This window comes from Desmodus rotundus, chromosome 4 (genome assembly GCF_022682495.2).
Source record: "Desmodus rotundus isolate HL8 chromosome 4, HLdesRot8A.1, whole genome shotgun sequence".
Lineage (NCBI taxonomy): Eukaryota > Metazoa > Chordata > Mammalia > Chiroptera > Phyllostomidae > Desmodus > Desmodus rotundus.
The window spans coordinates 172,819,021-172,843,189 of record NC_071390.1 but is presented as its reverse complement, the minus strand read 5'-3'; the positions used below and the strand labels follow the sequence as shown (position 1 = coordinate 172,843,189).

Sequence of the window (24,169 nt, the reverse complement as noted above, 5' to 3'; positions counted from 1 at the left end):
AGTTTCAGTTTTCATAGACTGTTTAAAAACAACAGAGGGGAGGAGGGAGAAGATAACAAGGGAAGAGAAGGGGAAAGGGCTGGTCAAGGAACATGTATAAAAGATCCATGGACATGGACAACAAATTGGGGATTGACTAAGGGAGCGAGGGGGCGGGTGGGGCAGGAGAGAGCAATAGGGGAAAACTGGAACAACTGTAATTCAACAACAATAAAAAAAATATGGTCATTTTTCCAAAACACCAGTTCAAAAGAATATATGCACCTCCATGTTCATAGCAGTGCTATCTACAATAGCCAAGATTTGGAAATAGCCTAAGAGTTCATCAGTAGATAAGTGGATAAAAAAATGGATACATTTACACGATGGAATACTATGCAGCATTAAAAAAAGAAAGAAAGAACTCTTAGCTTTTGTGACAGCACAGATGGAACTGGAGAGTATTATGGTAAGTGAAATAAGCTAGTTGGTGAAAGACAAATACCATATGATCTCACTTATAAGTAGAATATAATGAATAAAATAAACTAATGAGCAAAATAGAACCAGAGGCTTGGAAGCAAGAAACAGACTGACAGCTGTAAGAGGGGAGGGGAAAGATGGGGACTGGTTGAGAGAAGGTGAAGGAATTAGTCCAAGAACATATATGAAGGTCCCATGGACATGGACAATGATGTAGGAACTGACTGTGGGAGTAGGAGGCGGGCTTGGTGGAAGGGGGCAAAGGGAGAAAATTGGGACAACTATGATAGCATAAACAATAAAATATTTAAATTAAAAATAAATTTAAAATATGGTCATTTTTATGTGTAAGGTGAGGCCAAGAACTGAAAGCACCAAGTACAGCTGTGCCAGAAGTCATCTTTTTTGTTTTGTTGCATTATATATTGAACTGTGTTTTAGCAAGGTTGGGAGGTCCAGATAAATGGCATGACAAATTGCCACGCCAAACTGAAAGTGCCTGAGTAAACAAGTATCCCAGTGACAAAACCACATATATCTGTCATGTGTCAGCGCATGCAGTTTATGAGTAATTTGATTACACAATCATGCAGTTCAGTGCAACATAACGGCAATTTAAAATGCATTCGAATTGCTCTAGGTAATGAGTAACATCAATCCGAACAGAATTTAAGATTAAACACTGCACAAGAAGCCTTTAAAAACCTAAAAATACATATCTCATAGATGAAAGAAACTTAACAGTGGTTTTCCCAAATTTGCTAACAAACAAAGTGTTTTCATATTATTAGTAATGAGCTCTGAAGCTAAAAGAAGACAAAAAAGACATTAAAAATAAATTTTAAATAATATTGATAGAGGAAACACCAAATCACCTTTCTTAACTCTTTTGTAGAGAATGATGTTCAAAATTATTGTTACATGAAGAGATCACAAAGCGTGTCACTGAGAACTATAGGAAAAAAGTATTACAGATAAATAAATTCATTAAAATATATTATTTACCTGAGTTTTATAATATATGCATTTGGCTTTAGAGTTGGTGCTTGTAAATTGTCCTTTTTTTCTTTTTTCATTCCAAATATACATTTGCTTTGCTAGTTGTTTTAAAAACTTGTGTCTTTTTATAAAGAGGGTGACAAAACTGTTTAAGCATTGAGACTTAAAAGTTCAGAATTCACTTCTCGTGTGTGTGTGTGTGTGTGTGTGTGTAAAAGCACACCTCTACTTAAGGTATTTGGTGTGGTTTTCTTAGATTTTCTATTTCTTCTAGGGTCAGTTTAAGTGACCTGTATTTTCCTAGATAATCATTTATTACATTCGTTTTACACACTTTTTAAAATTTTTTTGCAAATTTTTAAGCAAAGTAGTCTCATTGTTCTTTTATTTTTCTATCTGTAATTATATTTAATTTGTATACTTTTTTTCTGTTTTTCCCTGATAGGTCATCCAACAGGTTACCTATTTATTGTGCCCCATCCTCTTAAAAACTCAACTTTTATTTCTTAGTTCAACAATTGTTTTCAATTAATTACTTTCTGCTCTCTTATTTTTACTTACTCTTTTTTTTGTCTGATATGCCTTTTATCTTTCCTTCTTTTTTTCTTCCTTTTCTAATTCTTTTATTTTTATCTGTTTTTGTTTTAAATGTCTCTTTTTACAGCATATATTTGGAATTTTCTCTCTATTCCAATTGCATTTTAAAATTATGGTATTTGTAACCATTTACAGTTACTGACATGTCAGATATGTTTAGTCTTAATGTTAGCATCATAATGTTTGTATGGATTTCTTCACTTTTAAACATCTTTCACTATATATATAGAGTGTGTTGTGTTTCTTTTGATCATTTGAACGGTTTACATGTTTCTTCTAGATAACTTTTTTATAATTTTAACAATATAATTCATTTAAGCTTATTGTTGTTTAGACAGCATCAATTGAATTTCTAATAACGGTGACAAAAATGATATATATGTCCACATGTTCCCTTGCCCCATTCTCCAATTCTAGTGGATTATGTAATTTTCCATGAATTATGGCCTTTAAATGACATATTTTTCATTCTGGTTATAAAGGGTAAAGACATGAGCATACTTACACTTCATTTTTTCTCACCCTTCTCTCCCAGCTATTGCAGTTTTCATAGTTTCTACACTGTTAATATTTATAACATTTATATTCTATTTTGTAGCTAAAATACTCATACTTATGTAGCCTTTATTCCACTTCTGAGTATAATACTATCAGTTCCTTTTTATGGAATTCTTCTAGTTCTACTATGGACTAATATCCCTTTGTTGGCTAAATATCATACGCGAATAGTATTTTTTAAGTATTCATAGGAAGTGCACATTCAAAATAGTTTTTCTGACTTTTTAAATCTGCACTAGGTATAAAATTAATGGTGATCATTTTATTTCCTTGAAGATACTGACATTCTTAAATCTCGATGTTGGAATTTTTGATGTTATGTAGAGAAAATGTGTTTGGAGCAACGGAATTCCCAGACTCTCAGAAATTAAAGCTACGAAACCGGTCACTCCATCTCCAGGGAGTTTGAAACCAGATGCCCTTTCTCCCCTACTTATATTCTGTCATCCACGTCCAAGTCAAGTGCTCCTTTCCAATCAAATGATTTTGCTCCACAGAGTTGCATATTCAGTAATAGTTTGTTTCTTTTAATAACCCATTTTTTAAATTCAGTATTTCTTCGGCTGTATGTGAACAGCAATAAAAATAAATAAATAAATTCAGTATTTCTTAATCAAAACCATCTAATACTCATTGAATGAGTAAGTAAATGAATGACCCTCATTATCTGTTTTTGCTTATAAACCACATTAGATTGGTTTCAGTAAGGACCCTCCTCCTACCTGTCATAGCCTTTACTTGCTGTATTAAAGTTTATCACTCATTGCTCCCCTCCATAGCCCCTCTGACCCAACCGACTGCATTCCTTCCTTCACCCGATTCCTAACTTGCTCTGTAAAGCCTTAGGTTTGATCTAGTGAAATTGCTGTTCCCCAGACTCCACATATCTCGCAACCAAAAGACCCACGCGTATAAATGCATGCTTAACTAAGGTAGAGCCTGGCAAGACGCTGCACTTCTTCTCCCCTGCTGTGCCTGTATTTTGACACCTGTGCGACTCTGTAGGGCTTCTCCGACTGGCTCCTTGGCTTTCATTTTCCTCTACATTTCATTTGTTTTCTTTGAGTAGCTAAATTACTGCTTTCCTTTCTTCCCTGGAAGAGAAGAGGTGATTTAATTATTTCATAATGAAATGCATTTTCTCTTGTAAAACTGATTAGTTTCTCTACTACATTCAGGAAAGGGAAAAACAGATGTCGCTGGCAGTTATTACTGAGTGGCCATACCTCCTAGGTCCCAACCTGAGAGAGAAAAGGACCCTGAAACTGGAGAAAAGTGAGCTGGTGTTGATTCTGGCTTTATCACACACCCAGTGTGTTTCCTTGCAAATGTGCACCTTCTGAGACTTCATTGCCTCACTGGAACTAGCGATTCCTGTCTCATGTGCTTCACAAGGTTATCATGGGAGCCAAGTGAATTAATTAAGGAGAGGGCTATTTTAAAACTTTGACAGATTATACTAACAATAGTTCCTATCATATAGGGAAATTCAAGTCAAATTTGTAACTCCTGTCTGGCCTTTTGATCGATGGCTATTTTTTTAAAAATATGCATTATAAATACCAGCCTTCCAGCAACAAAATCATGAAGGCTACTGTTTAAAGTTCTAATAAATTCTGAACTCAATACATTCCAATTCATGCTGAATTAGTTTTTGACACATCCTCTCCCAGTACCATAAAGTATGATTTAAGAGTTGTGCTTAGCCTCAGAAATTTTCATGTCATACTTCTAACTGATGAGACAGAAATGCTAAGCCCACTACTGTCCATCTGCTTCTTCAAATACATATTTAGTAATGAGTTTCCTAGCTGTGGCCTATAATAAGCTGTGTGTCTGGCTCTGGATAAAGTTCTACTCAGCCTTATCACAGTGGAGCCCAGGAAGTGCGTGTAATTTATTTTCTGTTGGTTTCCATGTAAAGCCCCAGTATTGAACTTCGGCTCCTTTGATTCAGTAATGGTAATTCTAGTTAATGACAATGATGGTTATTTTTAAAGTTCTTCTAGAGCTATGTGCTTTAAAAATTAAGGCAATTTCCATGTTTTAGATTTGAAATGAACAGCCTCTGGCTCCACTGCACAAAACCTTAGATGTGGCTGATTCTCTCTTTTGGTCCGTGTGTTAGAACCACCACATTTTGATAGAAAACATTCTTTTTCCCTTTCTTTGCTAGATCTGAAACTTCTGTGAAATTTCAGTGATCTGTTGACTGATTTCCAGAAAGTAAATATTCATTGCATAGTATTAAAAACACAAAAACATGAAGATACTTAATAATATTTATAATCTTAATTTGTATAAGTATTAAATGTTTTGTATATGTTCTTCCAAATAAAGACACACACACATTTAAAAAATGAAATCTATATTAAAGTCTTTACCTGACACTTTCATTTTTATTCTATTTTAAACAAATGTATATTTTTTTATAGAATATTTGGGAAGAAACTTAAGAGGTTTTTAGTTTTCCATTAAAAATACTGCAAAAAAGAAAACATATTATCAACTAGAAAATGCATTTGCAACATAATTGACAAGTGACTAGAATAGAGGATATATGAAGAGCTCCTTTAGATGCATAATAAAAAAAACAAACTCTTCAATGAAAAATGGATTTAAAAAGTGTGAATGGGGATGAAATAGAAGAAATACAACTTTAAAAATAATACAAAGAGGTGTTCAGTCTTTATAGTAATTTGGAAAATGCAACCAAGATAAAATATCATTTTTTAACCACTTGATTGACAAATGATAATGTTCGGGGACAAATTTTTAATGGATAAAAAATTGGAAGTTTGAACAATGCCAAATTTTGGAGATGTGGATCAAAGGGGACTCTTACATGTAGTTGTTAGGAATAAAAACTGGTATAACAACTTTCGAAAGTACTTTGGTGTTCTCTTTCAAAGATAAACATTTACATACCCACCAACCAGCAATTTCTCTCGTGACCATGTGCACTCAGGAGAAACTTTCACAGTGTACCAGGAGATGTGTACAAGAATGTTCTTAGTAATATTGTTTAAAATAGCAAAAACTGGAAATGATCCAAATGTTCATTGGCAAGAAAATGAATAAACTCTGATATAGTCACAAAATACATTTTAAAACAACAGTAAGTTGTTTTACTGAACAGTAAGTATTACTGAACTACAACCCCATATTATTTGGGTACCCTAGTACTATACTATACTTGGGAGGTGCAAGCCAGTGAACTGATACAACATAAAAGGTAAAAAATAGATAAATAACCATGGCCATGGCTGGACCAAGGATGATAGCGTGACATAAACCAAGAGTTATAATCAATCCACTTTCATGCACACTGGGAACAGATTTGAAAAGGGAAATTACCTTACAATTTTTTTATAAAGAAAGAAAATTTAACTTTCTTTTACAGGTGGCATTTCAAGATCACTTACTAAATATATTGCCCACTCCTCCCGTGTTCCTTGTTCTGGATTTTTATGCCTCAATTCTATGCACCCAGATGGCAGGAATTTTCCCCAAGTTGTTTCTGCCACTAAATATTTACTTCCTTCTATTTCCCCCTTTCTCTATCAAAGTCTTCATTCTTGAAGGACCAACTCAACAAGGTCATTAAAACTTTTTCAATCAAAATCTACCTTTCTTAGTACAAGGACACCAATGTAATAGAAATAGAGAGACACAGAGATATATTAGAGAGGTCACAGGAATCAAATAAACATGAGGTTGGATTGACAATGTGCCCTAGGGTCTCACACATAGTTTTACTCGAAACTTTAGTCCCTCTTTCCCCATTTCTTCCCTTCCTTTGCATTCCCATAAAATGATTGCTATTAAGAATCTTTTTAAAAATTTGTCTAAGCTATTTCTGTTAATTTTACCAATATTTTTAAAAATTATAAGTACCTAGAAGACAAGGACTGTTCTTGTAGCAGATGCTATTGGTGCCTCACCAAATCCCAAGCAATCCTTGTTACAGGTTCAGTGTGCCCATCCCCCAGCTGTTGCCTACATAGCTGCTCAGGGCTCATACCTGCAGTCTTCCCTGGACAGCTGCCTTTGGACAAATGGAACTGCTTTGGAGTTTATGTCTCCCATGGACCAGCCAGCAGCCAATGATTGACTGATGCAGGAATACAAAATCCTCTTGCCTTAAAGCTGGTCAAATTCTGCAGTATGAATTACACTTCTGAGCTGGCCCCCAGGATAAGACTGGGGCTAGACTTGACCTTGCTCAGCATCTCTTACTTCTTTATCCTTCTTTCCCCACTCCCTTCTAGGAATCTCCTGAGAGCACACCCACAATAAATCACTTACACGTAAATTCCCCCTCAAGCTCTGCTTCTAGAAAACCTGACCAAACACAGTTACTTACTAAAATTGGTATCATCTCAAATGTTGGGGACAATGATTGGGACATAATAGAATGTGGGGCCACTTAAATTTGATTGTGTTTGCAGGAATGATATTGTTATGTGTGTAGAAGAAAGAGTTTACTCTTCCTTATACAGATGAATGTATTCGAGAGCTCCTGATTGTTAAAGACAGAACCCACCTCAAAACAGCTTAAGCACAAAAGATAATTTACTGGTCCACATAACTGAAAAGTGCAAGAGTAGCCCAAGGCACCCTGAGTTCATAGTTTTAGGCACAGCTGAATCCAGGGGCTCAGATGGTGTCATCTTTTTATTTATCCCCCTTCTGTGCTGGTGTGTTTTTCTTTGCAAATTGGTCTCATTCTCCTCTATTACAGATGATTTCTCTCATTGGGAACAGAGGTAACTGCAAATAACTTCAAAGGACAGCAGTCTTCTTGTGAGTAGGAACAAACCCTCTCATTCAGTAGTGAGGTAGTCATTCATAGAATCTCAGAGAACAGTCTCTCTGACTAAATGTCTTTCTCTAAATGGCCAGGTGATAAAGTAAGCAAGCTGTAGTCATGTGTCAGCTGCTATAGCCCAGGTCCCAGGTCAGGGAAGCCTTTTCTGAAATGTATGGAATGGGGATCTCCTTAAGAGGGTCCACGCCTGCTTGAAGAAGGGAGTATGGAGTACGAGACACATGAAAACAACATCTATTTGTCACCATACCCAATAAGCCTAATTGTTGACAAACCTATTTTATCCATTCATTTGCTTACTACTTAAAAGAAAAAGATCTAGACACTTCATTTGTGTTGCCTGCCACCACTGCCACACTTAAAGGGCTTTTGCATCAAATCCCATGCCTCAGGGGCCATGCTCTTTGGAGGGCTTCCTCGAAAATTTCTATAAATCCCTCTCCAATTCTTAGTCCCTGTTTCTTCCTTCTAGGGCAGGCTCAGGCCCTCTACTCCACGCATGTGGTTGACCAGACACTCTCAGGAAGACTAGAACTTCAACAGGTTTGCCTTGGGGTCCTGTAGCTGGTCCCCGGTATCAGGACAGTGTGTAGCAACTAGATGGCTCCTGCTTGGTGACATGATATTTCTCTCACAGGATCGTACAAGATTGGTCCGCAGAATAATGCTGACTCACTGGTTTGTGTGACTCTCAATTTAGTACTGCTTGGGTAACAAGCAAATACATAAGGACTTCTCTATCCATCACTCAAAATCTTTTTCAATAAATCACCATACTTTCATGAGTCCCCCAAAAATATTTTTCAACAATTCTTTTTGTAGACAGAAACCTCACAAAAACCATTCCCTTGGAGCACTGCCCAATCTAAAGGAGGCTTTGCCTGCCACATGATCTGAATCCTTCTAAGGAAAATTGCCTTAACCACATTTCCTGCCAAGAAATATGAATGTTTTTTTCTTTAAAATTTTTTTTCTTTTCTTTTATACGGGGAGCCACATTCAGTACCACACAAACATCCCTCAGCCATAATTATTTGACCAGAAATGGTCACGTGACCATTTGGGTGGCCAAATAATAGTTTGGTGATTCAGACACTTTGATAGAAAAACATGGCAGCAAGCCCTATATCACCCACCCACAAAGGGGAGAGGTGTACGTCTCCTCTCCCTGACTCTGTGATTGTTTAACCAGAAGAATGCAGTAGAAGTGGTCAGACCTAGGCCTTACTATGTGGGCAAACTCTACTTGTTCTGTTTTGAATATCTATTTGCTATGCCATGGAGAAGCCCAAGTAGACATGTGGAAATGCCCATGTAGACAGAAACTGAGGTCCCAGCTGGCAGCCTCAATGGAGCTCCGAGTCAACAGCCAGCATCAACCTTCTGGGTATGTGGGCAAGTCATCTTGGTAGGGGATCCTCCAGCTCCATTTGTGCCACTTTAACTGATGCCAGTGAAGCAAAGGGGAACCAGACCCACTGAGCCCTGCCTGAACTGCAGGTCTGTCACACTGCAATAGGTAACAAGACCTGCTACTCACTCAGGCACCGCATCTGGGACATTACAATGTGGGCTGTTGCAACACTCTTCAGAAACAGGGAACTATTGGTCCCATTAGATTCTTGCTATCAGGAATTTGGAAAAGATGAAGAAATAAGCGTTGGCATTGCAGGATGAGTTAAACGTCCACAAAACTGAGAAAGAGGCCACGAAGAGGAGTCATGAAGAAGCTGATGGAGTCCAGTTCTATCCCAGCCCCCCCATACTGTCATGTGTGTGCTTATGTTAACCTTCCCCTACATAGACAAAGGTGTGGGTTTCACTGCTGGTCAGCATGTCAGAACTAGGAGGACGAAAGCCCCGCTTAGTTAAGAGAAGAAATGACTGTCATTTCACTTATTAGTGGTTTATGGGTATTTCTGTAATTAACACAAAGGACTTGAAATTGTTCTACATCAAGACAAAGAAATTGAGACTTTGATGGGTGTATTATTTTCCCATTGTTGTGTAACACATTACCACTAACTCAATGGCTTAAAATACTACAAATTTGTTATTTCAGTTTCATTGTGTCAGAAGCCTGGGCCTGGTTCAACTGGGTCTTCTGCTTAGGGTTCTACCAGACTGAAATCAAGATGCTGGGCAGCCTGAGTTTTAATCTGAGTCTCAGGTACTCTTCGCAACTCCCTGGTCATGGGCAGAACTCATTTCCTTGTAGCCTCATAACCAGGGCCACCATTTCCCTAACAGTTGGCTGAGGCCACTCTCAGGGCCTTGTCACATGGGTTCCCCCACGGGTCCTCTCACAACACAGTAGTCTACTTCTTCGAGACCAGCTGAAGAATCTCTTCAAGTCTTTTTCAAGAAGGGAGAGTCTCTTTTAAGGGCTCACCTGATTAAGTCACACTACTCCTTTTTGATTAACACAAGGTCAACCCATTTGGGACCTGTAATACATTTGTGAAGTCCCTTCGCCCGTGTCATGTAACATGATCGTGGGAGTGAACTCCATCACAGTTACTCTTGCCCACACTCCAGGGGAGAGCACATACAGCAGGGGTGTGGAATTCCTGGCAGCCAGCTCAGAATTCTGCACCAAGTAAAATCTGAATTTCAGATAAACAACAAGTAATTGTTTTTAGCACAATTTTCCCCAAACCCTAGTCTTTGGAATATTCTAATGTCTAAAATGGGGTCACAAGATCAAATGTTCACAAAGGCCATGCGGGTGATGTGAGTGGAGCAGGCCAGGTGGGAACTGTGGCAGGCTGGGTGCTCACGTGCCAGGTATGGGGGGCCACAGCTCCACATCTCCAGCTGTCTATTGCCATGAACACTCACGGCAACAAGTAGCCAAGTAGCCAGAACTTCTTTCTTTCTGCTTTTTTAAAGATTGTATTTATTTATTTTTAGAGAGAGGGGGAGGGAGGGAGAAAGAGAGGGAAAGAAACATTGATGTGAGAGAGCAACATCAATCACTGGCCTCCCATAGGTGCCTAGACAGGGAATTGAATCAGCGACCCTTTGCTTTTGCGGCCCCCAACCAACTGAGCCACACCGGTAGGGACATGGCCAGAACTTCTGATTGTTTTTCAAGAGACAGAATGTTTACTTGAATTTCTACTTGAATTCTCCCACTGATGGCTGTATGACAAAATTTTTTCATAAACATTTCATGAGCTATACAAAACTTGTCTGTGGCCCTTGGAAGCCAGTCTGCAACCCATAATCTAAGGTCTATAATCACCAAAAGGGAAAACTAAAATCCTTCCCTCTCCCAGGATGCAAATAGGGCTTTCATTGGCCCCATTCATGACACTTTTCCGTCTAAAGCTCACAGTATTTATGTCCCATTATGTCTCTACTTCATTTAGCCACTGAGCTCCATCTCTGAAACAAAATTGATTTGTCACACCAAAAACCTGATTTACAGGTCCTACCAGGCAGCCATAGTGTCAACAAATCAGGAGCCAGATTTACAAATCCTCCAAAATGTACAATAAATGCCAAATAAAAACTTTTAATTTACCAATCTTTATTTGTAGGAAGCATAAATCAGAGATGAGGATGAAATGGCACTGGCATTATTATGATTAAGTTTGAGATTCTGATTTTTTTTGGTTCATATTTCCTTTCAAGTTTGATCTTCTCTTTTTAAGTGGACTTTTGATTTTAATTACCATCTAAAACTAATAGCCTTAGTTGCAGCTTATTAAAGAGGCTCTGCTGACGGAGGCTTGGATTACATGTTAAAGCCATGGCTTTGGACTTTGAAACTCCATAAAACCTTTTGGGGATCATTTCTGGCTAGTTCTCGTACACCGAGAGGACATCCTGAATACCCTAACCTGAAGTCCTTTGCCTTCCTTGGTTTGTTTTTTCCTGACATTCAGTATTCCCCATCTTTTGTCATAGGTCTTGACTTTAAGATATAATTTATTTGGAGCAACTTTCCAGTCTTTGGCTCAGAAGCCACTGAGGACCTAACTTCTGCTCAGGGCAAGGTGAAAACATTAGAGGGGATGGGCACTCTGGGGTGACTTGCAGCTCTGGGGTAGTGACAGGGATAGGCACATGCTTATTTCTAGGACTCTCCCATACATCCCAGAGCAGGAGACTTTACTGTTTCTGCCTCAGCTCTCTCCGCATTGTTAAAAATGGCTAATGCCCCAGCAGGGTGGACATTGCCAGAGCCCCGGGGCAGCCTATGGTCTCAGCATTGCCAAGACCTAGGAAAATGGCAGACAAGAGAGAGGAGAGGAGCTCAAGCAGGCTTCCCCCACACTCTCATCTTGGGCACCTCACAGCTGAAAGCCCATAATCTCATGGCAAAGGCATCACAGAGAGCATCCAGTCTACCTTTTCTGCTCACTGTGGTGTCTCAGAGCCTCCTCTTCTCTATTATCACATCAACTAAGTCGTGGAGGGAAAAAGTGGAGTTTAGGGCTGAGACTGAGAAAATGAAGATAATTGATGCATCAGGATTCTTGGGGTGAGAGAGAAGCTGGACCGGGGAATGAAGCAGGGTGAGGAGAAACAGGCAAGAAGAGGTGTGTTTAGAACAGTGGGCCCCAAACGCCCAGGAGGAAGATTCCTCCCCACTTACCCACTTCATGCAGTTACTCCAATCTCACAATCATCATCACATAGGTGCAATAATTTATTAAAACATTGACCATGCATCTATGTTTAAGGCATTGTGTGCAGATACTGGGTATGTATTTGTGAAATTAAAAAAGAAAAAGACAGGTATAATCTTTGTTGTCTTGGAGTTTTTATTTCATTAGGGAAAAACTGACTCAGTTGTGAGATGTCTCACATGTGGTTTTCACTAAAACCTAATTTATAAAATTTGCAAATGATTCTCTTTTTAAATTATAAGTTAAAATGGATTTAACTTTATTCTTATGGTAATATTTTCACTGCCACTTTGAATTTGCTATCTTGGGTGAGAAAGAATGGGACGAGTTATGATTAGCATTTAGGAAATCGTGAATAATAACCTTGTGTCTCTCCAAGGTAGAGTGTGGCCTATATGAACATTTTCTTCATTACTCTTTATTTTAACAGGCCAGGAAAAAAAAAGCAAGAAGCACTACTTTGTAGAGTGCACACAGTAGGTGGTTCTGTGGGCAGACACAGTATGCACGAAATGAGCTAGGGGCATTCTGCAAATACCTCGTGTTGCAGTTCTCCACAGTAAAATGATCCCCATTGTTACTGTTGGAAAAGAAACGGAACAGATGTGACGGAATGTGATTGTAACAAGTATAGCAAGCCTTCGCCGAGGGCGTTCTTGCACTGGGCACTGGAAAACACAAATCAGATTACCCCATACCTGGTGGGAGCCCATGGACGGTGGGGAGTAGACAGTGGGCAAAGGAATCCACAGACATGGTACAACACGACCAGCTCACTGTCAGATGAAGTGTTCGAAGGAATAAAACCACTTTACAGAGTTTCACCAAGGGGGTGAGTACTCAGGGTAAGGATGGGTTGTCCAGTAAAAACAAAGTGGAAGGGTGTCATCCCAAGCAGAGGAGCTGCATGTGCAAAACCACACGTGTACTGCTGAAGAATTCAGAGAATCTGGAGACCCAGCTGGAGAGGGACAAGTCCAGAAGGTGAACTGGGCCAGACTAAGAGGAACCCGAAACCATGTTATGTTTGGATTCAATCCCTGGGGCTCGTGTCCCCAAAGAGGAGCATACATACCCTTGTTGTGCGCCAGATCAGTATTTCTTTAGTCTGATTTTCGCTCATGTTTGATGGGGGGGGAATTCCAGCATGTAGAAATTGAAATGTAATGATTATTGCTCAGAACAAGGGTCACTCTAAAAAAAAATGGAGTAAGTGAATTCCAAGAAAATATTAAGGAAAGCATTGTGAAGATGATACAAAATATACCCAAAAAATCATAGAGTTGGAAGGCAAATGGTGGGAGGGTAGGAATACTGTTACAGAGTCAGACGTGGGGCCACAGCAGTGACGTGATGAAATGTGGGAAACTCTGTGGGTTGGGCTGAGCTTCCCAGAAGATCGCGTGGGCAGCAGAGGGGAGGATGAGCTCAGGTAAGAGAATGGGTGCGGGGGTGGGATCCTGGGTTGGGAGACCTAAGAGTGGTGCAAGAAAGAGGTCTTGAGGACTGAAACAATAGTGACAGTGTTGACAGAGATGAGGGACAGACTCAAATATGCTTCCCCTGTTTCCTGTCAGAATGGAGCCCTGCTTGGCAAACAGGCAGGAAATGAGGAGGGGATGAAGGCTCTTCCTCAGTTATTACCATTTATGCTTCCTTTCCCATTTATTGGTATTAAAATCCTAATGTCGTGTGATAGTGATGTTTTCTCCCGGTGCCCGGAAGCTGCAATTCTAAGTGCTCATAAATATCTTCGGGAATGGGTGAGCCAGAGTATGAAAATTGACTTTCTGAGTTAGTCATTACAGCATTTGGGCTTAACTGCCAGCCACTTATGACTGGCCACGTGCAAAGAAATGCCACTTTGAAGTTCATTAGTTGCCATCAAATGTAAAAGAGGAGCCAGTTTATACCAGGTAGGTAGATAGGTCCTTTCACCCCCTCTTTTTGTGATTGCTGGGGAACCTCAACATTCAGCAGTTCCAACAAACAGGCGATAAGGGAGCAGGGAGAAAAAGTGGGCATCATTTCAGTTTTTCCTGCTTGGTATTGATCTTCATTTCCTGCCCCCTCTGCACCCAAGTTTTCCTTGAAAAGCTACCCTTCTCCCACTTTAAGCCTTGGATGTGGAAGGGTCTAACCCCACCCCTTGCCACCCAGACACAAGCCAGACACAAGCCAGATCCAGCCAGACACAAGTCTCAGGTTTGGCCAGTTAGAATATTCCATCCCCGTGGCCAGAGTGACTGGTTGTAAGTAGGAACATAATTCAAGTTCAAGCAAGGAGACTCAGTCCCAGAACATTTTGCTGAAACTATTGGTAGTGAAGTAACTTCTCTACTAATTAGGTATAAACTTGAAATGCTGGAGGGCCACTGCGGGGAGGGAACAAACCCCACCCGGAGAGAAATGGACCTTCAAGAGACAAAGTATCTATAGCTTGATATCATTGTTTGGTTTTTTGGAGAGTTTTTCTCCCTAGACTTGGCAGTTTTGTAGGAAAATATACCCTCCCTCAGGGCAATTTTAATTAGGTTTCTGTCACTTACAACTGAAATTCATTATGCAGTCCCTCTGCTCTGGATATCTTAAAGAGCCCAGCTCAGTAAGTCCAATGTAACTGGGATGGGAAGGGGGTGCAACAGGGAGGCCAGCATTGTGAGGAAGCAAAGAAGGGGTGTCTTAGTGCAATTCTTCAAACATTCACTGAGGACTTGCTATGTGTGAAGAAGTGTGTTGGGAAAAATCAGGCAGAAGAGGAGAGATACAAAGGCTTAAGAAAATGGTCTGTGCCCTTAAAGTGTTTAGAATTGACTCAGATCAGAGCGTGGGAGGTGCTACCTCTTGCCTTTGCTCTACCAAAGTCCCCTCCACTGCCACCTTCTCTCACTCTGCACATAGATGCTACCTCCCATCCCAACAAGAACGTTGGCACCATCAGCTGAAAACTTCCTCTGCATCCTTGCCCTTATATGCTCAATGTCTGCGCAAAGTTAGCCACCAGAGAATTCATTCTGTAAGTATATATGAAGAATCAAAACTGAAAAGTGCATGCAGATTGAATGATGAAACTATAACGACCTTTTCCACAGAAGATCTATTGAGTTTTGTCCCTCTGATGAGGGTATTTTACCTCAATGCATAAAATTGAGTGCTGGGTGAAATATTAGAAAGAAGAAAATGTAAGAAGGTAAAAGGGAAGAGGAAAGAAAGGAGGAAAAGAAGGGAAGGGATGGCAAGGAAAGGGGAGGGAAGATGAGGGGATGGGAGGGAGGGAGGGAAGGAGACATGAATGAATACTGTCTGCTTCTTGGAGTGTGTTGGCATGGAAACATGATATATCTCACTCTGAACAAAGATGCCAGTACAATTGCAATACTATTGTGTATCAATCCAACAAAACCACCCCTGGGTAGAGATCACAAAATATTTCCAAAGAAATACAAGTTTAATGGGAAGCCTGGATAAAAAGTTGGAAGCTATTCCTGGAAATCCACAGAGAAGTATCCAGGCTAGACATTGAAGTCACAAAACTGAGTCCCAGCTCGGCAGAGCTGGCAGGGGCTGCTGCTGCCTTTCCCTCCACATGCTTAGCCAGCAGAACTCAGGTCGTTTGCAGATCTCGCCTGCCCTTCTATCCTGGGTAGGAGACATGTGGCCATTTGTCATTTCTGCCCTGGCTGAGGGCTCTTCGCCCTCTCGCCTCCTAAATGGAGCCACCGGGTCGATATGCACAGCAAGAACTCGGCATGCAAAGCACCAACACCCTGGGTCCTCCTGATTTTATGGCTGTGCACCTCCTTCTTCCTGCCTTGGAAAACCTTTTCTTTAACCTGCCTTGCCCAGCTGCTGACTTTCTAGTGTGTGTTCTCAAATGGAAAGACACATATTTATGGCTCTTCCTCTGAAACTAAAATCCAGGATAGGTAACACAGATAGGGAAGGGAAGAGTCTTTCAGTCCCAAGCATGCTGCTTAGTGACTCAGCAGGCAGACTGGTTTCAGGGAAATAATCCAAAACGCCTATGACAAACAAGAGCTGGGGAATAAAATAATGATGCTCGCAGCATTCATTAAGATTATGACCCAACTCAAGTTTGCAGTAAGGAGAAGAGGATGTTTGTGTAAGTGAGTTTTGATACACAAAAACACACCATTGCCACCTCCAATGCTTTCATGTAAGTTGTAAATTTGTATTAAATTCAAATTAGTGCCTGCTTTTATAAAGACCCATCAGCAAAACTACTAGATGAGCACAGACAGATAAAAGCATCGCATCACTCCAGACCGACAACCCCTGGGAATGGCGTGCACTGTCCTGTAAAGGATGTGTCAAAGGGCAGCCACGAAGTCCACAGAGGCTGGGAGGGTGGTCATTTCAGGAGGGAGGCAAAAGCCTGGGCGGGCTGCCACATGGGCTCTTTGGAAAATGGTGATTGATCCAGGGACCAGCTTAAGAGTATAAGACATGAAGAATGGCAGAGAACCCAAAAAAGTGGTCTGGGGTCAGGTAATGCTATTCCAGGGAATCTGAATTTTATTAATAGGCAGTGGGGAGCCATGGAAGGTTTTAGAGCAGGAAGTGCTGTAATCAGATCTACGCTTTTTGAAAAGTCACTTTTGAGATTAAATCTTAGCATGAAACCCAGAGTGAGCACGTCAGGAAATTAACCTTTCTAAGAAAATCTGCCCTAAGCTCTTATGGAAAATGGGTTGTTTCGAGCATGGAGAAGCACTAAGGCACCTTCAGAGAGAGGAGGTCTTCCCTCCCATTCTCATTCTCTTAGCTGTCACTGCGCAGGCTAAACTTATCAGGAGAGGGAGGGCTCTTCTGGTGTGACCCCTCCTGTAGAAGCAACCATAGCCACGCCCTGTAGTTCACCTGGACTCCCCATCTGGGGGCAGATGTCCGCTCATCTTACCAGGAGTGTCCATAGCCATTGCTAGAGAAATCATACCTTCCTCCCTCTCACAGCCCAGACAAGAGGTAGGTCAATCAATAATAGCATGAAAAATTTAAATAAAAGGAAAAAGAAAAAAACAGCTGCTTGTTGGTACATGACACAACACTGCTTAGGAACAGATTCTAGCTTTTGCAACCTCCCTCTCTCAGGCTCAAGGTCCTAGTGGCCTCAGTCGATCGGGCTGCTCTCACAGAATGCCACAAGCTGGGCAGCTTTCACCAGAAACTTATTTCTCACAGTCTGGAAGCTGGGAAGTCCAAGGTCATGGAGCTGACAGATTCAGTGTCTAGGGAGGGCTTGCTTCCTGGTTCATTGCTGGCTGTTTTCCCATGGTAGAGGGGACTAGGGATCTCTGTAGGGTCCCTTTTATAAGGACACTAATCCCATCCATGAAGACTTGACCCTCATGATATAATCACCCCCAAAGCGCCCCCTCCAAATACCATCCCACTGGGGATTAGGTTTCAACAAATGAACTTGGGGTGAGGGGGACATATTCAGTCCATAGCACTGGTGAGATCTAGCCCCCCTTGGCCCCACCTACTTCTTCGACCTCCTCAATGACAATGAACTCCATCTTACCCCGCCCTAGGCACTGCTATGATGGCCTTGCTTTAGACCCCAAACACAATGCTCCTGTGTCCTCCCCTCTCCAGCTGATGCTTCCTGCCCTGTTTTGAAAACTCCATCAGTCACCCTCAATTACCCTTGTCTACCCTCAACTATCCTCACCTACCCCTGACTATGCCCCACCCACCGGTGCCTGCCTTTACCTCCTTTTGCGAATCTTCAGCATCCCTCACCACCAGCATACAGTCCCCACAACACGTGGATAGTGACAACGGCAATCATGATGTGGTCTCTGACAATGGCACTTTTTCTGCTCAAGTGATCTCTGAAACGAAGAATTACTATAGATCTTGTAATACTTCATGTTTACTAGCAATTTAGGTCCTCAAAGTCATTTTGCGTCATTGTCATTTAATACCCGTATGAATTCTCCAAAGAATGTGGGGTTTTCCCCAGGTGAAGAATTTCATGGCTTATGAAGGTGAGGTTACACCTAAGTGCAAGAATAATGCCTAAGACTGTATTACTCTTTCTGCTCACAATCATACACAACCAATGGTGTGCGAGGCCCTTCAGACCTGTGGTGTGTCATCCTCTGAGTCCCACGAGAAAGGCATCTTACAAATGAAGAATCTGAAGCTCAGGGAAACCCAGGGGCTTTCCCAAAGCCATTCAGCCAGCAAATGGCAGGAGAGAAACTGGATACCAAGGTCCTCTAACTTGGAGTCTTCCTTTGTACCAGAAATAACCTTGTTCACACTCTGTCATGTGCATCTCTTCTTCATGGACATTTGCCTTGTAACAGAAAAGTTCATGTTCAAGGTAGGGCAAATATTTCTTGTTGGAAGAATTGTCTGAAAAGTTTTATCAGAATCATTAAAGTCTCCATGGTGCCTCAAGTTATATTTTGCTCTTCTAAAGTTGTACCTGTTTCTAACAGCAAAAAGAAAGTAGGTCAGATATTGAAGTTACTGCATTCCCTGCTATTTTATGCCTCTTTCCACTGCACAGCACATTTAGCTCTCTTGAGTTAAGGCACAAGGAATGTAAGATACTTGGTTATGCAAATCACAAGGGAAAGAGTTGAGCAGGAGAAAAGGCAGAATCTGCCAGGGAGGAGACTCTTGAATCCATGGGCTTTAAGGTAAATAGCAAGATGAAGCCATGACCTGTTTTGACCTCACAAGCAGATGGAAGACTCTTAAGAAATTGTGTTGTGGAGAAAAACTAGGGAGGACAGGGGAACTAGTGTTGACCGAGGGCAGAATGGCATGGCTGTCAGGGAAGGCGTTCTGGTCCCAGCCCCACTTTCTAACTGTAGAACCAAACTCACCATGTCTGTTTCCTCATCTCTAAAATGGGAAGAATAGTAGAAAGTGCCCACCTCACATGGGCAGGGAGGAATCAAGGAATTAATGCACACAGCACATTTTGAACCGGGCCTCATGCATACATTAAGGGCAGCATGTATGATAGATATCCATCATTAGTGAACATCCTTCTTGGGCGCTCTTGGGCCACTTCCGGGGTGGGGTAAATTAGACTGCTGCATCTGTAAGGTGCAGAGCCTATTTAGGTTTCAGCAAGAAGGACAGGTTTCCCATAAAACACACAGGAAATGAGGAGGAACATGGGGTACTCAGCCAGACCACAGAGAGCCCAGAATACTGTTCAACACAAAGGCAGCGCCACTCTGAGCCATCTGGTGACAGTCATGGCTGAACGGACAGCCCACCATTCCCAGTCTCATGCTCCCCTGTCAGGACGATGGACTGATTTTCTCTGCAGTTACGTGTCTTCCCATGACAATAGAAAGAGAATCTCCGTGTTTGGTGGGTCAACACGGGTCTTGGCAGTTAAAGCTGTTCCTTAGCCAGTGACCACATGGGTTCTTGCCAACCTCTAGATCAGCCCCCAGTGGCCTGATCAATACACTGAGGTCTGGAGGGGGAGACCCCGGGGTCAGCTTTCCTGCTCGGACACTAGGCCAGGGCAGGCGTGCAGAGTTCAGCAGACTCCCATCTAACACAAACATAACTTCATTTTTACTCACATTAAGTCCTGTGTTTCAAAATGCATCCCCAGAGAGATGGTTTTATTCAAGGTTGATGGTTAGCTATGGACTCCAATGGTAAGACCCAAGGCCAGACGTTCTGTTAAATTTAAACTTGAGAAGTGTTTGAATTCTCTAAGGGACCCTAATTTTGATGTGTTTTCATTTCACTAATCCTTAAATATGCAAAATTAGAGAAACTTTGTAGAAATGTTTATGACATTTTGGTTTATACTATGTGTTGTTGATTTTATTATCCTTCCCTGACAAAGGATAAACACACACTCATTTAAGAAAGAAAGATAGGATTTGGGAAAAGGGGAAGAACTGGGAAAAGCACTTTACAGAGGGGCTTCCACAAATTAGGTGCACATCAAAATCACCTGGGAAGCTTGTTTTTAAAACAATTGACTGAGGTATAATTTACATACCTCGGTAAAGGTACATAAATTATATCATCTTTAAGTATATACTTAAATATTTAAATATATCATTTTAAGTGTATATTTTAGTAGTTTTAGTAAATTTACACACAGTTGTGCAACTATCACCACAATCCAGTTGTGACATTTCTGTCACCCCAAAATATTCCCTTTTGCCTGGGAAGCTCTGAATTTTGATTTTGACTTTAAACCACTCCATTCTCAAATTCTAGAAGCAACCACTGTTAACAGTATGGAATATGCTTTTCCATACTTTTACCAATACTTTCATCTGTTTGCATACATAAGTAAATAATAAGAGTACCCCTGTGTCGGATTTTCTTGTTTTAAATTAATTAGGATCATAGCGTACATTCTCTCCCATGGCCAGCCTTTTTCAGTTAAAACGTGTCTCTGAGAGCTTTTCGTGTTGGTTTGCTTTTCTCATTCTCTTGTAACGTCTGCCTGGTATTCCCAAGTATAAATATAGCATAAATTCTTTGGCCACCATTCCCCCTTTTGATGAGAATGTAGGTTGTTTCTAATTTTTTTCTTTTTATCTTAAAGTGGCAGGGTGTCTCTGTGCTGCATCCCGGCAGCTCTGCCTTGTCCCTGGAGGACAGACTCCTGCAGGTGCGACTCAAGGTGGGATATTTTTTTAAAACCAGGCATCCTAACACTCTTCCTTTCCTTTTTAACTCAGTCTACCAAGAGATTTGATTTAGTGGTTCTGGATGGCACCCAGGAATCTGCATTTGTTAACTAACACCTGCCCTAGAGATTCAGATGGAGCCAGCCTGGCACCACGTACAGACTGCCATTGCTTTAAGGCAAACATCAGTGACTTTATAGTCAGAGAAATGTAGGTTCAAATCCCAGCTCCGTCACTGCAAGCTCTATATAACCTTGGACACCATTCAGTCCTGCCCATGCACCCGTTCATTCGTTCTGCGTAGAGTAAACGAGCACTGGGCACCGCTTCTGTGCCGAGCATAATTCTCAGTCAGGGGGTGAAAGAAACAATTGAAGACACACAATAAAGTTTTATGGATTCTATAAAGGGGAGGCTAGCCTATTGTATGTTCAGAGGAGGAGGATGCCTGGGGAAATCTGAAAAGATCATAGGAAAAGAAACATTTAGGGTAAACCCTGAATTAAGGGGAGGTTCCTGCCCACTGACCGAAGTCAGTCCAGGCAGCAGAAACTGCATGAGCAAAGGCCTGGAATTGTCATGCTTCGGAATTTCGTATGGTGCTGTGTGGGGGATGAAGCCAGAGAGGAGGCTGAAGAAGGAGACAAGATTATAGCAGACTGTTGGGTGTACAAGAGTCCTTTGCAAGGGTTGTAACAAAGGGTGTTCCATGGCGGACCCCCATTTTAGCACAGCCTTTCCAGCAGGATGTAAAGGAGGAAGTAAAGAGGCTAGGGCTGGGAGACTGAGGTCAGAGAGTCAGTTGCTATGGAGACTTGCTGTCACCCAGACCAGCACTCTGCATAGTCCACATGAGACACCAGGCTGGGAACACATTAGAAAACCAGTAAGGCCTCTGCGTACTGTTGACTTTCCCCGTTGACCAGCTGAGTCTTCTTGGCCCTGCTTTAATCCAGCACCAAGCCTACCATTTAATGGTCTTGTGGCAACTGAGCTGCGGCAGCTACCAAGTCTGAACTGGAAGCCAGGTGTAACAGTTAATTTCATGTGCCATTTGGCTAGGTCTGGTGCCCAGATATTTGGACAAACACTACCCTGGATGTTTCTGTGAGGGTGTTTCTGGATTAGATTAATATTTAAATCAGTGGGCTTTGGGTAAAGCAGATGGCCCTCCATAATCTGGGTGGGCCTCATCCAATCAGTTGAAGGCTTGAACAGAACACATGAAGACTCACCTCTAAGCAAGAGGGAATTCCACCAGCAGATGGCCTTTGGACTTGAACTGTGCCATCAGTTCTCCCCTGGGTCTTCAGCCTGCTGGCCCACCCTTTAGATTTTGGACTTGCTAGCTTCCATAATTGCATGAGACAATTCCTTAAAATCTTTCTTTTATGCAAGTGCTATGTGACACATTAAGAAATGATCAAATTTTATTATTTATACCTGCCATATCATTGGCATTATTTCACTAGTTCATTCATTTATTTACTTATTAATCTATTTTTCAGGTAGGGTTGTCTATTATGTGCCAAGCACTAATGAGATATGTATAAAGAATAACATGATAAATATTTTCTGCCCTATTGATAAATGTCAACAAGACAATTGACATGCTTCTTTTCTCCTTGGACATCTGTAGAGATAGAACTTCCCTAACTCCTCCATATAGACAGTTCTTACATTTTATCTCTCAATGGGCTAAGAAGTTTTTCTTTTTATTCAGTCATAATCTCTCCAGCTTTAATCTGAGCGCCTGTCTTCTTACTCAGCTGCCCATGAACCTGGGGAATAAAGCTCAGCATCGTCCTCATAAAAACCCTTCATAAACTTAAATTCAGTCATTAAGTCAGAGAACAAGTTAAGCCACTTTGCATGTGCCAAAGATTTTATTTTGGGATATCTCTGTGGGAAGGAAGGGCTGGGATTAATTGAGCTTTCTGGATACCTGCACATGAGCCCCGGAGTTTTATATTTAGAATGAGAACACCTGATTACAGCACCTGCAAAGAGAAATGACTCACTTAACCTCCCAGACTCCAATCAGAGAGAGGAGAGGGTATACAGGCTCTGATGGAGGGCCCTGTGGCTGGGGGCAGGGCCCCGAGGTAGGGAGCAGGGGGAGACATTCCAAAGATTCCAGCTTGGTGCTCTTCTTTCCTTACAGCCCCTCCCCTTCCTCACGGTCACGCATGTTCTGCTTAAGACCCTTCTCACTCACTGCTGTGTGTGCCTCTGTTCAATGGTCCAATGAGTTCTTCTACGACACTTCAGGAGGTTGGTTTTTCCAGAATATTTTCAATACTAGAAGGAGAATCTGTTTATCTTTTTCATTTTTTCTGCCATCATAAAGTTTAGAAAATCATCACCCCTGCAGAGGTGTAATAAATAGAGGCAGACCTCGGAGAGATTGCAGGTTCTGTTCCAGACCACGGCAGTAAAGAGAGTTTCACAACGGGGCCAGCCGTCATCCTTTTGTTGGTGGAGGGTCTTGCCTTTGACTTGTAAAACATGCAACGTTATGAAGAGCGATAAAGTGAAGCACAATAAAGTGAAGTATGCCTGAGTTCACTTCCCTCTTTCTGCAGTTTTTGAAATGCAGTTAACTTTAGGTCCCTGTTCTAAAGTCACATTGGCAGGGAGGGCTTCCCTGGGCAGCCTGTAGACACTTAGCACACACACCCTGACCCCTTAGCCCCACTTGCTTCTCCGTGCCTCCTCCTAGTTCATAATGTCAGTTGACTTCTTTCTGTTTTTGAATGTTTTTAAAGATTTGTTTTCCCTAGGAGAACTGGGATATTTGGGGGGAGGGGAGCAAAATCAGAACTTTTTAATTAAAGTGTAATTTACGTACAATAAAAATTCGTCTATTTTAGTATAGATTTATATGAATTTTCACAAATGCAGAGTTGTACAGCCACTACCACAATCAAGGTCAGCCCCCCCAAAACTCCCTGTGCCCCTTTGCAACCGCCCCTGCCCCCAAACCCAGTGCCTGGCAATCGCTGATCTGCTGTCTGCATCTCTATTTTTACCTTTTCCAGAATATCACAAAAATGAAACCATGAAGACTTCCTTCAGCGAACATAATACCTTTGTCGCATATAAAATTTGCTCCTTTTTGAATGCTGAGAAGTACGGCACTGTGTGGGTTATACCACAGTTTGTTTGTTCATTCATCAATTTCAAGACACTTGGGTTCTTTTCAGTTTTGGGTTATGGCAAATAAAGCTGCTATGAATATTTACATACATGTTGTTTTATAAACATAAGCTTCCATTTATCTTAAGTAAATAGCTAGGAGTGGGATTGCTAAATCATATGTTACGTGGATGTTCCGTTATATAAGAGAGTACCAAGTTGTTTTCCAGAACTGCTGTACTGTTTTGCTCTCTAACAGCAGTGTGTGAGTTCCAGCTGCTCCA

General features: G+C 41.4%; 1 long non-coding RNA gene across 1 annotated transcript; it reads left to right on the top strand.

Moving 5' to 3' along the window:
• Positions 1–13,449: 13,449 nt before the first annotated feature.
• LOC123477996 (uncharacterized) lies at positions 13,450–23,910 on the top strand. The gene is made up of 4 exons (XR_006653089.2): positions 13,450–13,519; positions 14,989–15,103; positions 20,663–20,740; positions 23,789–23,910. It is a non-coding gene; the product is annotated as an uncharacterized lncRNA (long non-coding RNA).
• The last annotated feature ends 259 nt before the right edge of the window (positions 23,911–24,169 follow it).